The 7,333-nt window shown below is 46.4% G+C and overlaps 1 pseudogene; it reads right to left on the bottom strand.

Moving 5' to 3' along the window:
- Nucleotides 1–2,611: 2,611 nt before the first annotated feature.
- On the bottom strand, nucleotides 2,612–6,283 carry LOC103585032 (annotated as a pseudogene).
- Between the last annotated feature and the right edge of the window lie 1,050 nt (nucleotides 6,284–7,333).

The following is a 7,333-nucleotide window of genomic DNA, read 5'->3' on the forward strand; positions in this document are numbered from 1 at the left end:
CCCTTTTTTTTTTATTTTTTTTTTTTTTTTTTTTTTTTTTTTTTTTTTTTTTTTTGTCTGCCTGGATTATTTCAAAAAGACCATCTTCGAGATCTGAAATTCTTTCTTCTGCTTTCTGTAGCTAGCTGCTCAAGCTCTCCGTTGTCTTTTTATTTCAATAAGTGAATCTTTCATTTCTAGGAGTTCTGCTACATTCTTTTTTAAGGTATTAATCTCTTTGTAAATTTCCTCCTTCATATTCTGGATATTTTTTCTTGCTTCCTTGTGTTCTCTAATTGAGTCTTCTTTTATTTCTTCAAGCTTTCTTAAGATCATTGCTCAGAATTCTTTTTCAGACATTTCAAGGATTCCCTGTTCTATGAGGTCTGGAATTTGAGCATTACTGTATTCCTTTGGTGGTGTCATATCTTCTTACTTGTTTATACTTCTAACTTTTTTTGTTGATGTTTGGTCATCTGGTAGAGGACTTGCTTCTTCTGTTACTCTGGGGTTGGCTATGAGAATAAAGGCATTCTTGATGTTTGGTCATCTGGTAGAGGACTTGCTTCTTCTGTTACTCTGGGGTTGGCTATGAGAATAAAGGCATTCTTGATGTTTGGTCATCTGGTAGAGGACTTGCTTCTTCTGTTACTCTGGGGTTGGCTATGAGAATAAAGGCATTCTCCTCTATTTTCAGGCTCTACTGGTGACTCTTCTTATATCAATGTAGTCAAGTGAGGGGTAGATTGCCTGTAGAGTGGCCCTGGCTGCTACTGTGGTGGTGAACCATCCTTGTTCACCACCACAAGGTGTGTAGGTATCTATATTACACCACCTTGACTCCTGTTCTAGCTTTCCATGACTGTAGACTGAGCCCCTGGTGCTGTGCAGGACTCAGCTCACCTCAGTGCCTGCTGGTGCCACAAGGGTCTGGTCTCAGTTCACCTTGGCAACTGCTGGGCTGTGTGTACTTCCCTTTCCCTGGGTCCTTAGACTGAGCCGGGGTGCCATGTAGATCTTGGCTCACTTCCGTGGCTCCTGGGCTGTGTGCACTTCCCTCCATGCCTTAGACTGAGTCCCAGTGCAGCAAGAGTCTGGTCTTGGCTCACCCCAGTGGCTGCTGGGCTCTGTATACTTCCCTCCTGGCCTTGGACGGTGCCTAACAATTTTAAAATAGGTCCACAAAAGTTAGGCATCAAAATGTCTCATTTTTTCAAGAACTACACAATCCCCTGCTGCCAAGGACCCACTATGCCAAACAATTCATTGTAGAAGAACTAATTCATTTGGAGAGGAAAGTGCTCATTTAGTAAATATAACTCAGGGCCCCTAGTTCAAGTATGGTGATTTGAGATTGATGTGCTAGGCATTTGATAGGCCTAATTTGTTCCCCAGTGATATGTAATCAGCATTACAAAACCTCTCATGTATCACTGAGATGAATTTGGATAATCTTCCACTCCAGCATTCAGAAAAACCCCTAAGCAGAATATTTCTGTAAAACTGAATAATTATGTCTTCCCTTCTTCAGAAAGCTCAGAGAAGTTTGCAAGCAATAATTAAGTCCTAGAACATTTACAAGACATGGGGAAAATACTATTTTCTTTTTATACACAAGGAGCAGGATCAAAACAGTTAAGTGATTAAATGAAAGAGCTAGTTAAAGACAGAATCCCTAAAGTGCTGATGTCAGGGTAATACTCTATCCACTAGACTCCTCTTCTCTTCTTGTTATTTAAGAGGTAGGTCTCCGCAGGTCCTGGTTCAGCAAATGCAAGCAGCACAAAGAACTCTATTCTTGGGCTAGTCAGCAGATAAATAGGATAATTTCACTGTGCTGAGCTGCCAGACTTTACTCTTCATAAGCCTGGGCCATTCTTCACAAAGGCAGATGGAACAAAAATAAATAAAATCCTTTTTTGTAGAACTTAGCATATCTGCTTTCAAACATATCACAAAATTTGTCAAATTTTAGATAATATTAACAATTTGATTTAGAATAATTCAACTTAAGTATAAAAATTATTTTATCAAGGCATAAAAAGGGCTAATTCTAGATAGGCTAGCAAAATCCAAATATAAAGATACATTTTAAAAAATACATATGACTAGTAGATTAATTTTCTTCTCAGTTTTAGTTTTGCCGCATTTAATTATTATAAAAATTAACATATTATATAAAGAAGAATGTGTTTAATTATTATTATTAAACATTGTAAAAAATAAATATAACAATAATATATATGTCTGTGTTTTATTTCCAAATTTACAAAATATATAGACACTGAATAAATGTTTATTTAACTTTTGGACATTTTAGAATTTGTCTTTTTTTTTTCCCAAGTCAAACAGCTTTATTTGTCCCCAACGGCCACAGTTCCCCCCAGACCAGGGCTTCAGGACAAGTGAGGGGCCCACAGGTCTGGTGCAAGCTATGGTTCTTGAGTCAAACCCTGAGTGAGTGCCCGCGAGTCCTCACTCGCTTTCTGTCCTGCGAGGAAGGTAGGCTGGCATGCAGGCTCTGTCCCCAGCTGGGCTTGGTGAGGGGGTGAGACTGGGAAACCCCATCACCACCAGAGTTCAAGCTCCCACACCCAACATGACATAAATCAAAAAATAAATAATAAATTAATTAATTAATAAAAACAGTGTTCCATCTTTTCCCCGCATCCCTTCCCTTTATAAAAACACAAGTCCTCGGGGTTTGACGTTTGGCCTTGAGGATTCTGCCCACGCAAGGGGGCCACAGTGTCGGCTGGGAGAGGTGGGAGCAGAGGTCCAACAGGCTGTGGTCCTGAGTGCGGCCCTTGGCCAGGGTGAACACAGGCTACCGCTGCATGGCCAAATAAGAGCTGAAGACCTTGGTCAGTTCTGAGCAGAGGGTCTCAACCTCCTTCCTGTCTGTAGCATAGAACCCCACAGTACAGCTGGTGTCCCTCTTGGCGAAGTCCACCTTGCAAAGCGAAGTGCCATGGAAGGACTCTAGGGAGAGGTCAGCCTGGCTGGCGTCCACAGTGGGCTGGCAGTAGTGGGGGTCCAGGCAGAGCAGGAGGTCAGCCTGGTAGTTAATGAAGTACAGTGAGTGGAGTGGCTTGGCCACCATGATGCCCAGACGCAGCTCTGGACACAAGGGCTCCTTCACGCCGGGCACGAACACGGGGTTGAGAGTCTTGCCAACGAGTCCCACGGGCACCAGAACGACCACAGACTTCCCTTCGGCTGTGGGGTCCGGCCTGGCCACCAGGCGTCCCACATCCGCCTGGTACACTGTGCAGTCCTGCAGTCCTGAGAAACATACGTCACCGGGCGGGTGACCTCTGAGCAGCTCTCCACAGCTTTCCTGACGATGTGTGCCACCAGCGATGGCCCATACCAGTGCCCCGCCTCCTTGCCTGAGCTCTGCCCAAGCTCCACCAGCCGGTGGAAGCCGAAGGGGGCCCGGGAGTGGTTGGCGAACCGGGACACAATCTGCCGGTGCAAGACGTTCCTGACCCAGCTCAGGGACGCCTTGGACCCCGCGTGGGGGCATCCAGCGAACAGACCCAAAGTATGGCTGGGAGATGCCAACCCCGACAGCTGAGGTGGGCCCAGGCCTGGGCCCTCGGCCCACATCCAATCTCTGCGCAGGAAATGCAAGAGCAGACCCTGTGCCAGCATCATCTAGTCATGAAGCAACTTGCGTCCCCAGCCACAGTCCGAAGGCAGCCCCCAGCGAGGGGCGGGAAGTCCCGGCGGTACGGGAGCCACACGCAGGACACGGAGTTCCGCTGGAAACGCTGGATGTCACCCTCGCCCTCAAAATGCTAGCGGTGGCCACAGAGATGGATGCTGGAGATCTTGCTAAAGCTGGTCCCGCTTTTGACTACCCGACCGTACTTGATGTCCTCGACCGTCAGGACCTTGGCCTTAAACTTGTCCACTTCGTCCGGCTCACGAGGGGTGGTCCCCGGGCGAGCCAAGAGCGGGGCCGCTGGCTCCAGAGGGCCCCAGGCCCTTGGGGTCCAGGATTCGGGGCGCCCGCAGCCAGCGACACCGAGTTCGTGAACGCACCGGGTGGGCGGGCTGCGGGCTTGGCTCGGGGCTGCAGCTGCAGGACACGGAGGCCAATGACTGCGCCACTCGGCCCCCTCCCCCAGGCTCCCAGGCCAGCCCGGGCGGTCACCTCCAACTCAGCGGCCCAGGCCCCTCAAGTCTTTTTTCTTCAAAGCATACTTTGGGGACTGATGAAACGAATAATTTATTAAATCCGTTAAAGGTTTTCAAAATGGTACTCATTCCCCACTCGGTAGCAGAGAAGAACTGTTGTAAGCTGTGTCTCCAAGATACATCCCAAATGATGTGCTTTTTTCCAGCTCTCCTGCTCTTACTGCGGCGCACATCCCCACTGCTCTCACCTGAACAAGCGCGGGACAACTGGTCTTCCTGACCTCACTCTTGCCCTCTTACAGCACGTTTTCCTAATACTAGCCAAAATGATATTTTAGGAAGATAAATCTGACTATGCTACCATGAACTTAAAACTTTGTCTTTTTCCAACTGTGCTTGAAATAAAATCCACACTTCTTATCAGGAGTTATAAAACTCTATATAACTTTGCCTAGTTCTACAGCTTCATTTCCTACCACTCTCTCTCTTGCGCAATATTCCAGCTCCCCAAACATATGAAGACTTTTTCCACCTGTGAATTCTTATCCTTGCTTCCCTCTCCCTGGAACTCTGTTTCTCTGAATGAGGACCCCTCTAATCATTTCAGATCTCAATTAACATGCCACTTTCTGTAGAAGGCCTTCAAGACCGCTTGAAGTATCATATATTGCCACTTCTTGGCTTGTTCTATCACAGTACCCTGTTTTATCTTCATAGCATTGGAATTATTTTATGAAATATTTATGGTTTTGGTTTTTAGCTTTCCTCCTTACTTCTGGATTCCCCCAGAAGATTATAATATCCATGACAACAGGAATTTTGTCTATCTAAATCATATCTTCATCTCTGGTTCCTAGAACACTCTGGAACATACTAATTATGCAATAAATATTTGGTGATAAATTAACTTTAAGATAATCAGTGTTTCATCACATCTATAAGAGAGGACGCTAAAAACAATCTAGTCTAAAGCACATGTACAGAATTCAGTAAGGTTGCAGGATACAAAATCAACATACAAAAATCAGTAGCATTTTTTTACTCCAACAACAAACTAGAAGAAAAAGAGATCAAGAAAGCAAGCCCATTTACAATAGTCACCAAAAAAATAAAATACCTAGGAATAAATCTAACCAAAGAGGTGAAAGATCTCTACAATGAGAACTACAAATCACTTCTGAAATAAATTAAAGACACTAAGAGATGGAAAGACATTCCTTGTTTGTGGACTGGAAGAATCAATGTAGGAAAAAGTCCATACTACCCAAAGCTACCTACAGATTCAATGCGATTCCCATCAAAATACCAATGACATTCTTCATAGAAATAGAAAAAGCAATCCTAAAATTCATATGGAACAACAAAAGGCCCCAAATAGCCAAAGCAATCCTGAGCAAAAAAAGTAAAGCTGGAAGCATTATACTTCCTGACTTCAAACTACATTACAAATATGTAGTAACAAAAACAGCATGGTACTGGTATAAAAACAGACATGTGGATCAATGGAACAGAATAAAGAACTCAGAAATCAACCCAATTATTTACAGCCAACTGATCTTTTTTATTTTTTTTTTTCAGTGAATTTAAAATCTACCATCACTTTTATTAATTTGGTAATTTCTTTTTTTTATTATGTTATTTTTTAAAAGAAAATCTAATTTCATTAATATTATTTTTTTATATTCCAGGATGTTGTTGTGGAGCAGTTGGGGGAAGGGGGAAAGAGGAAAGGGGAAGGAAATGTGATGAAAGAAGGAGGAACGAGGAGGGGTGGGATTGAGGCCTGTGGCACCCCCCTCATTACCATAGGGGAGACTAGGGGGCTTACAGCAGAGGCTTGGTCATTGCTGGGCTGGGTGCAGATGTCAGGGGGTATTGCATAAGCCCTCACCCCATACCACCCGACCTCGGGAACCTGGGGCCCTTCTTGCTGTGGCTTGGTGGTCATCACTGGGCTTGTTGCATGTGTTGGGAGGGCATGGACAAGACCCTCAGCCCCCCACCACCCAGGCTCATTCACTGCTGGGCTAGCTGCAGGTGTCTGGGGGGCATGGCCAAGGCCTGAAGTCCCCCACCTCTCAGGCTCCAGAGAGTCTGGGGCACTTTCTGCAGCAGCACAGTGGTCACTGCTGTGCTGGTTGTGGGTGTGGAGGCGCATGGCCAAGGCCCTCGGTCTCCCACTACCCCAGTTCGGGAGAGCCCAGGATGCTTCCTGTGGTGGCTTGGCAGTCACCGCTGGTCTGGTTGCACATGTTGAGGGAATGTGGCTGAGGCCTGAGGACCTCCACTACCCCAGCTCTGGAGAGCTTGGGGCGCTTCCTGCAGTGGCTTGATGGTCATTGCTAGGCTGGTTGCAGGTGTCAGGAGGGCATGGCTGAGGCCTGAGCCCCCCCCCCCCACTTCCCTGGCTCAAGAGAATCCAGGGCTCTTCCTGCTGTGGTTCAGTGGTCTTCGCTGGGCTGGCTGGGGGGCTGGCCAAGGCCCTCATCCCCCCCCTTGGGACTGGTTGCAGGTGTCAGTGGTCATTGCTGAGACCCCCAGCCATCCCCCTTTTCTGGCTTGGTAGCCCAGGGGACTTCTGGTCCTTCTAGGTACTATAGGTATTCTTTGGTGAAATGAGACCTTTACTAGTTAATATCAAACTTTGTCTCTGGTCGTGGGTACTTTGTTTTTTCTTTCAGTTCTGTATTGGATTATTTGCTGTTCCCAACACTTAAACTCTGTGCTGGAACTAATTTGTTGTCCTTTGCTTATTTCTGAAGTGGGGGAACTTCCTGTGGAACCAGCACTTAAGCTGTGTGGTTGAGCTAAATTGCTGCTTTGCTGCTGATTCCCTGGGGAAGGCTTTTTGTGCAGCTCAGGTTTTAATGGTTGACTTTATAGGTACTTCTGGGTCTAGTGAAATCTGGTGCACCTGGGTTATTTAGAAACTCTAGTCTGGGCCTGAGTCTTTTCATCAAACTGCACCCCCTGCAATTCTATATTCCTGACCGGTATCCTCTGAATGGTCCTACACTGATTGGGGTACAGATTAGCGGTCCCTGCTGTATCTCAGTATCCTCCCAGTAGGCCCGTCTGCCCCCCCCCCCCGCCCATGCTCCAAACACTTCCCATGGGACGGGCTGTGCACAGGTCCTTTGCAATGACTCACCAGCCTCTGAGTGGCTCCTTTTTTCAGTTGTTGTGGCTTCTCACTCCTGTGTGGGTC

Source organism: Galeopterus variegatus, unplaced genomic scaffold (assembly GCF_000696425.1).
Source record: "Galeopterus variegatus unplaced genomic scaffold, G_variegatus-3.0.2 Scaffold211, whole genome shotgun sequence".
Classification (NCBI taxonomy): Eukaryota; Metazoa; Chordata; class Mammalia; order Dermoptera; family Cynocephalidae; genus Galeopterus; species Galeopterus variegatus.